This window comes from Carlito syrichta, unplaced genomic scaffold, assembly GCF_000164805.1.
Source record: "Carlito syrichta isolate Samal-C Ts95f unplaced genomic scaffold, Tarsius_syrichta-2.0.1 Scaffold304160, whole genome shotgun sequence".
NCBI classification, from domain to species: domain Eukaryota; kingdom Metazoa; phylum Chordata; class Mammalia; order Primates; family Tarsiidae; genus Carlito; species Carlito syrichta.
This window is the reverse complement of record NW_007248256.1, coordinates 301,795-311,089: the sequence shown is the minus strand read 5'-3', so window position 1 is coordinate 311,089 and position 9,295 is coordinate 301,795. Positions and strand designations below refer to the sequence as shown.

Genomic DNA, 9,295 nt, shown 5'->3' with positions numbered 1-9,295 from the left:
GTCCCTTACCTTCAAGTTGTAAACTTTAAACAATGTAGACATGTGTTCACGTGTCCAGTCATGTAAGTCAGTTCATATGTCTGGCGTTCATTGTCACATGTGTGCATCCTCTACAAGTGGTTGTGCTTTTTTATACTTTGCTGTACAATACTGTATAGAGTGCAGTACTGTCACACTTCTTACCTATTTACTCAATGTCAGCTTCTGTATGCCAGCTGTTGTACTGTACTACTATAATTTTCAAGGTACTATACTGTAAGATTATACAATTTTTTAAATTTGTTGTTTGTTTTTATGTATTATTTGTGTTAAAAGTATTATAAACCTACAACCTATATAGCTGACTATGTTAGTTGGGTACCTAGGCTGACTTTGTTGAGCTTGATAATAAATTGGACTTACAAATGCACTCTTGGAAAGGAACACATTTGTATGTATGGGAATTATGGTATTAAAGTTTCGTTCTGAACAACTCAGATTTGTCAATCCAGGGAAAAATTAGATAATTGACCCCTAATTCCTTTTGCTATGTATCAGAAGCCACTGAACCCCACTGAACCTGTGTTTTACTCTTGGGCAAAGTAGTTGTCAGCTTTTTTTCATGATTTTGCAGAAATATAATTCCCCTGCCCATCAAAATTGCTTTCCACCATGGATACTAGATTTTGCAATTAGAGATTCATCCTTTCACTGTAGGCCAAGTCTGATAATCCAAGAAAAGCTCCGAGTGAAATAGTACTCAAATTTGTACTTCTCATGCTGAGATAATCATATGCAACCACCCAGGGTAGGGGAGGGAATAGCATACCTTTCTGGAGATCAAACCTAAACTGATGGAAAAAAAGAAAAAACATATAGGACAAAATCAAAATTCCATAAATTTTAAAGATGAAACAGGAGATTACAAATAAATTTTGCATTACCTCTATATCTGTGGTCATATAATTTTATTTAGGGGTGCTTTGAGGGGAAAAGCTTGATAAATACTGATAAGTCACTTTACCTCAGTATGGATACATTTTTTCTCTCGAATATCACCAAATGTTAGTTAAGTCTAAATATGGAGCTCACTATGTTGGAATTCTATGTACTATGACCGTGTAGCAAATTATACCAAAACTTATAAAGTATGGATTCTTGCTAGGCCTGAGGTTGGACCTGGAAATATGTAGTTGTAATTGACCCCAAACCCTCCCCACCCCCACAGACACACTCAGGTGATTCTGATGCATCAGATGGAATCTCAGATGAGCATTTGGGACCACTAAGTAGATCTCTAGGAGACATGAGCCCTTGGGCAGAAAGACCCATTGCATGGACTTCTGCTTCGTAATAGGCAGTTAGGGGGGCCCTCTCTACAAAGCCTGTAGGTATCAGAGGTGTCAGAGTATCTGCACTCCTGAAAAGGGTCATGGAGTGAGGCCAGACTGCCTAATGGCAGCTCAGGCTCCATGGCAATCTTCCCAGAAGTCTATTATACTTGTTACTGCCCTGGATTTAGTGGTTATGAGGATTTGTCTGTTGTATTGACTAGGGGAGTCATTTTTGGCTAATGAGGTAGAAAATAACTCAGGACTTGATTTTTGTTTGAAAGATCAAGTAATTAAGGAGCAAAATTCACCTTGCAGAGTACCAATTTGCATGTCAAGCATCATTAAAACAAGCTTCTTTAACAATGATTGGCTACTGGTTCCTTTCAAACACTGATGGATTTGGTGTTTCTGAAAGAGATCTATGGCACTAAGCTGGTCACAGATACATCTGACCCCCAGTTCACACTGCCTTTAGGGAGGAAATGTATACATTAATGTCGAGTAGGTAACATTGAGTAAAACACTGACAAGAAGTGAGAAATGATTGATTTTATTTTCTTTGGCAAGTACATTCCCTGAATAGTCTTTGATAACTCAGGAATAACCGTATTTAAGGAATAATTTCAACTGTAAGAGTTTTGTCTCCTTCATCCCTTCAGCATACTCTCACTTCTGCGATTTTTTTCAGATTTACTACTTTGTTTCTGGAAAACATTTTCCCACTTGCTGTGCTTAACAGAGAAAGAATTGTACTAGCTGTATAAATTTTCTATCTTCCAATTTCTTCTCTTTATTTCTACATCGTATTTTAGAATACTTGTAAGGATATTTCTGGTTACTTTTCCAACTTTAAAAACCCTCAGAATTACTTTAAGTGTTTCCTCATTGCCAGACTTTCTTGCTTCAATGATATTTATTTAATTGAATACATAAATTATATGCATTGAATTAATATAATGATGTTTAAATTTTTCTTCATCTATGTCTTTTGCATATTTTTGTTTCTTCTCTTTTTAAGTCATTCGAGCCCCCTCTCAAGATCTAAGGGTTAGTGAGTGATGTTACGCATTTGCATCAAATTCTAGTTTCCCATATTAAAAAAGGCATGGAAAAGGTGTCACAAAAATTCTTGCTCTGCCCTCTGGTGGTGGCAATTGGATACAGATGTTTTCTTTCAGTCTTGTCCACTTGGTGTATAAGTAATATCCATACAAAATAATACCTAACTCATATTGAGCATCACATTGAGGGCTGTCCAGGGCATTGTATCATTTAACGCTCACAATACCTTGGGATGCTATTTAAGGAAATTGAGGATTTCTTTAAAAGGCTGGGCCACCACAGCTTGATGAATAAGCATGTGGCATTGTAGATGCTGAAACAAGAGGACCCAGTTCCCAGGGTCACCAGCTTCAGAAAGGGTTGAACTGGAGCCTTCTATGATTACCCCAGCCATGCTAGAAGAGGAAGAGCAGCTTGAGGTTGCTGGATTAGATAGAGAATGGAAGATGCTAGAAGAGGTTCGCATGCCTTGGGCTAGAGAGTCTACAGAAATTCAGTACCATAGTGTCAACATTTGCTGGAAAAAGGCAACAATATGTACTCGAAATTTTTATTGACTACAATGGAACAACAAGAAGAAGAAGAACAGAAAAAGAAACTGGAGAGAAGAAAGGAAACTTTTAAAGTTACAAAGAGTAAAAATTCAGTTGATGCAAGGGAAAGTTGAGAAAGAAAAGAGGAAGAAAGATGAAATTGTGCAATAGTCAGAGGTCATGTCAAAACAGGAAATTTTTTCTGTGGCTAAAAAAATAAAAATAAGAATGAGAATGAAAACAACTCCTCTACTGATCTATGTGTAGAAGATCTTCAGAAAAATAAAGATACAAGTAGTATAATTAAAGATTGATTGTCTCAAACTGTTAGGCAGAATACTTAATTCTTTTTTGACTCAGTTCAGAAATATACCAGGCAGCCAGTACCCTTTCAAGTACTTTACAGGAAGGGTGAGGTGGTGGTGCCAAGCAGAAGGCATGGAATGACTTAGGATGTTTTGGGGAAATAAAATTAATGGCATTTTAGCAAATGAAATATGATTGGGAAAGACAGTTCAGTGCATTGCTCCAATTGCATTGATAATTCAGAGAAGAACCTGGACTTTTTTTTGTCTGTGTCTCTCTTTTTTTTTTTTTAATAATTCCTGAGTGGCTGAGTTCAAAAAATTTACACCAGAAATTTCTACTGTGTTATATCATGGAACCCAAGAGGAATGTCAAAAACTGATAAGAAATATTTTACTAACAGAAAGGAACACTGCAGATTCATCTTGTAGTAACCGCTTCATTTGAAAGAGTTGAGATACCAAAATGCATTGCAATATTGATACTGGAAATACGTAATAGTAGATGGACATAGGATTAAGAACATGAAGTGCCATCTAATCAGGGAGTTTAAAAGATTCAATGCTGACCACAAACTTTTTTGATTGGTACTCCCTTGCAAAGCAGTTTATCAGAACTTTGGTCATTGCTGAACTTTTTGTTACCAGATGTACTTGATGATTGGGAAAGTTTTGAGTCTTGGTTTGACATTACTAGTCTTTCTGAAACTTCTGAAAATATTTTCGCTAAAGAAAGAGAACAGAATATACTAAATATGCTGCACCAGATTCTAACACCTTTCTTATAGCAAAGACTGAAATCTGACGTTGCTTTTGAAGTTCTTCCTAAATGTGGAGTTGTTTATGCACCACTTTCCAAGAAATGAGATTTTTTATACAGCTGTTGTGAACTGTACAACTGCAAACATGTTTGGATCCAGTGATAAACTAAGAGTTGAACTAAGTCTTGCTGGAGACCAAAACGGTGAGCTAGAAAATCAATAAATTACAGCAAAATAGATTATTTCTCTAATTTGGAAAAATTGATCAGTCAAATGTAGCTAGAGGTGGACTGAGAAAGAACTGCTGTGGAAGTAAATATCCCTTAAAGTTATGAAGTTAACTTAAAGCTACAGAGTCCAATGATGCTACTTAGCAAATGTTGTCATCATCCTTAATTGAGTGCCCTATAGACCCTATTACCCAAGAGTTTAAGATCGATGAAGAATTAGCAACAAATTCTGGGAAATTCTTAATTTTGAATTGAATGCTGGCAGAACTACAACAAACAAACAAACAAACAAAAAAAGGTCACAAGGTGCTGCTATTTTCCACAAATAACAAGGATGTTGGATATTTTGATGGATTACTGCCATCTTAGAAATTTCAACTTTAGCTGGTTTGATGGGTCCATGTCTTACTTGGAGAGAGAAAAAAATATGCACAGCTTCAACACAGATCCAGATGTGTTTATCTTCCTAGTGAGCACAGGGGCTGGTGGCCTGGGGATTAATCTGACTGCAGCAGATACAGTTATCATTTTTTATAGTAATTGGTATACTCAGTCTGATCTTCTGGCCCAAGATAGATGTCACAGAATTGGTCAAAGCCAGTTATTGTATATTGCCTTGTTACAGCAAATACTATCTATCAGAAAATTGTGGAAAGAACAACTACAAAAAAGAGAACTGGAAAAGTTGTTCATCTACAAAACCCATTTGAAAGGTGGCCAATCTGTATTAAATCAATCACAGAATTTCTTAGATTTTAAGGAATTAGTAAAATTATCAAAATCTAGAGAATATGAAAGGGAAGTAGAAGAATCGATGATTATATAGGTACCTAATCCTGACTTGTACCTCACATTTTTAAAATAAATAAAAATAAGAGAGAGAAGGTTATTAGTGAGAAAGATCTAGAATTGTTAGAGCGAAGTGATCTCAAATGAATGCCTCAAGATCAATTAAAGAGAAGATGAGGATAGTCAAGATATTAGAAAATTCTGAAGATTCCAGTACTGAATGTTTGTTTTGAGTTGGAGCTAAAGAATGGTTTTTAAAAGTTCTTATTTACATCTAGTGATTACCTGTGCTGGTTTTCAAATCTAGAGCATCTACTTTACTTTTTTGATTATATTGGTTGACATACTATAACTAGTACTATGTATATTTCATAGATGGTAATTTTCTGAGTCTTATTAAGAACAAAGAAGTATCCATATTAAGTTTAGATTTTGAGTTAATTTTAGAGACTGGATGGGTAGTACTCTTGAGGACAGGCTGATGTGTACTTAGCCACTTCCAGATTGATATAGTCTTCCTATGGAAGTTTAGTAAATACTCTTTTCTCTCTTTTAGTAATACAGTCGATGGGTTTTTGGTACTTCAGTTATGGAGTAGGCTTTTGATAGGGGAGAGATTGGGATTATGCTTTCTGTTGTTTAAGTAAGACATTGTTTGATTTTAGAATCTACTTCTATGACAGAGTTTACCAAATAAATGCTCATTATAAAAAAAGGAATTTGAAGATTATAGATGTTAGAATTTAGCCTACAGATGCAAGATTCAAATCTGAGGATGTCCAAATCCAAGGCCTACACTCATTCTACTGTGGCATTCTGCCTCTAGTCCAGTATCTTTATCCAAGTAAACAGTCTAGGAAAACTGTGCATTGGGGTCTCTGATAACTGAGCAGGTAAGTATACAGGATTTTGGTGTCAGAAAAACCCAACTATTAAATCTATCCATGCCATTTACTGTGTCTGTCACTTTGGGCAAGTTACTTACCATCTTAAGTCTTGTTTTCTTATCTACCACTATCACTGAGACTAGTAATGGTTACATTTCAGGAGTCTGGTAAAAACTGAATGAGATAATTTGTGTAAAGCACGATGTAACATGTGATAGGTCTGATGACCATAATCTTATTGAAAAATATTGTGCATTTCTCAAACTCAAGTTATTGGGCATATTTTCCTTTGGTTCTTGTCTTTTATGTGACTTCCCCTTCAAATTGAAATAAATTTTCCTGGTATAAGAGGCTTATAGTCTTTTGGCATCTCATAGAGCTAGTCCTAGAAATGTTTTTCCCCAGTGGGTCTAGTATCTGAGAGTTACCTTTGATTTCGTTAAATACTGAGATTCAAATGAGAATCTGGTGCTTGGATCTACATTTATTGTCTGTTAGTCTATTCAAAGTCATTTTAGACATGTATATTTCTCTTTTCTTTTTGAGTTGAAGTCTCACTCTTGTCACCCAGACTGGAGTGCAATGGTACGCTCCCAGCCACCGCAGCCTTGACTTGCTGGCCTCTAGCGATCCTTCTGCCTCAGTCTTCCAAGTAGCCGGAACTACAGGCATGCACTACCACACCCGGCTAATTTTTGATTTATTGTAGAGATGAGGTCTCGCCAAGTTGCCCGGGTGGGTCTCGAATCCGCGGACTCAGGCAATCCACTCGCCTCGGCCTCCCAAAGTACTGGGATTACAGGCTGAGCCACCGAGCCTGGCCAGACATGCATCTCTTAATAAGAAAAAAAATGATTAACTCAATGGTTTATTTAAGATTTGGTCACTAAATTCTATTTGATATCAAATCACAGGAATTTAGTGTTAACCTAGCTGAATAAAGAGCTTAAAAAAGGAGTTATTGTCAAATAAAAATATTTCCAGTGAAGGTGTGTAGTAATTATGAGGATGGTAAAAACTCTTTTTAAAGTGTTCATGAAAAATAAATTGCACAATTAAAAAAAATGTTACAATGCTGGTAAGAAGGTGAGGAAACAAGAATTTTATATAACGCCAATGAGTCTGTAATTGGCATGATGTTTTCGAAAAGCAATTTGGTAAGCTGTAAAAACATTTAAAATATACCTTGAAATTTACTTTCAGAAATCTTTCCTAAAGAAAGAGAAATGCAAGCAAAGCTTTAGCGAAAGATACATTCATCACAGCAGCATTGACCAAAAAGTTAGAAACAACCAAAATGTGACTAGTAGTAATTGCTTATAAAATTACAATATCTCTGCTAAAATCACTGTAATATAGCCATGCAAAATATCGGTGTGGGAGATAACTTGGGAAGATGCTCACAATTCGGTGACAGGTGGAAAAGAAAACTAAAATACAATACTACAAACTATGTCTCTGTCTTTCTATCACTATGTCTCTTTTACTTTCTCTATTGTTTTCTCTATCATGTACATGCTCTCTGTCTCTTTCTCTCTGGCTCTGCCTCTTGCTCTCTGCCTGTATGTCTTAAGCTCTGTGTCACTTTCTGTCTCATGCTGTCTCTTTCTGTCAATCTCTGTCTCTGCATCTCTATCATTCCTTCTCTGTCTGTATATTCAAATTATATGCATATGTATGTGCATTGCATTATAAACACAGTATTTCCTTCTCATGTCATTCTCCTTCAAAATTTAACAGAATTTTCTGTCATTCCTGAGCTATTTCTTGCCTTCATTAGTTACTATAATCAGGAATGGATTGTACTTAATTAAAGCATCTCCACTACTGTTAGATAGAAATTGTCTAGTGCTCACATTTTCTTTTTAGCTCATTATGAGTTGTTGAGTTGAATAAGAAAAAGATCTTGACAGTCAACAAGAGTATGAAGGCAGCAATTATGGTTGAGTGTTTATTTCTAATGTGTAGTTAATATAATGATATCATTCTTTCCTAGAATATTTTTTTTCTGTTTTACCCAAAATCCAATTCTATACATGACTTTAATCTGCACATTGTCATCTTAAAAAGAGCCAAACACTCCTTCAATAGTAAATCATAGTATTTTTATTCTATTTGTTTTTGCATTTTCAGCTTTGAGTTATAACTGATCAATAAAAATCTGCACATATTAAAAGTATATACTTTGATACATTTAAACATACATACACATATTGTATTAGTTATCTACCACTGTGTAACAAATTACGCCAAAAGTAGCTCTGGCCAGGATGCCAGAGGTGCTGCAGACACCTGAAGGTTTGAATGAGGCTGAAGGACCTGTTTTCACAATGACTTGCTTTCATGGCTGCTGGCAGGAGGCCTCAGGTTTCTGCTGGCTGTGGACAAGAAGACTTAGGTTGCTTACACATCTTCAAACCGTGAGAGTAAATTTCCCCCAGAGTGAGTGATACCAAAGTGAACAAGCAGGAGGAAACCCTAATGCCTTTTATGACCTAGGTTCTAGAGGATGTCATCACTTCCTCTTTTTGCTATTTGTGAGAAACAAGTCACTGTTCAGCCTGCAGTGAAGGGAAGGGGAATTTGACTCTAACTTTGGAAGGAAGAAATGTTAGAAACACTTTAAGAATCGATTTTAAAACCACTACACCCATGAAATCGGCAGTGTGATCGAGATAATGAATATATCCTCTAACTCAAATTAAATGTCACTGTCGCTAATATTTTCATTCTGGAGAAGTAATTAAATTGCACTAAGTGTTTTTTCTGAATACCACTGCCACCTTGCATTTACAGAGAACATTCTAATCTGAATTATTTTCAAATAAAATTTTATTTTTAATCTAATTATTGAACATTTATCTTTAAAGTGTTTTCAATTTTAATTTTTAAATTTTTATTGACTTGGAGTCTCACTCTGTCGCCCACACTGGAGTGCAGTGGCCGCTCCTGGCCACCGCAGCCTCGACCTGCTGGGCTCCAGCGATCCTTCCGCCTCAGCCTTCCAAGTAGCCGGAATTACAGTCATGCGCTACCACGCCCGGCTGATTTTTTGATTTGTTGTAGAGATGAGGTCTCATTGCCCAGGTGGGTCTCGAACCCGCGGGCTCAGGCAATCCACTCACCTCAGCCTCCCAAAGGCGCGGGATTACAAGCTGAGCCACCAAGCCTGGCTTTTAAAAAAATTTTTTTAATTTTTATTGTTTAAAGTGTTTTCAAAATTGCTATTAGAGTAGTTGGCATGTCTTTCATTCCTGAAGCCAGCCAACATTTAGAAATTTCTGGCCAGAAATATCAAAATTCCTCATTTTGATAATTTTTTTTTTTTAAAGAAAGGCTATAGCAGAGGAGAAATGAGAGCATGCATATCAGTTATTTTTCCTTATTTCAGGCCTTTGATTCCTTCATGGTCTCA

At 36.2% G+C, this 9,295-nt stretch overlaps 1 pseudogene; it reads left to right on the top strand.

Moving 5' to 3' along the window:
• Positions 1 to 1,451: 1,451 nt before the first annotated feature.
• On the top strand, positions 1,452 to 5,226 carry LOC103261893 (annotated as a pseudogene).
• The last annotated feature ends 4,069 nt before the right edge of the window (positions 5,227 to 9,295 follow it).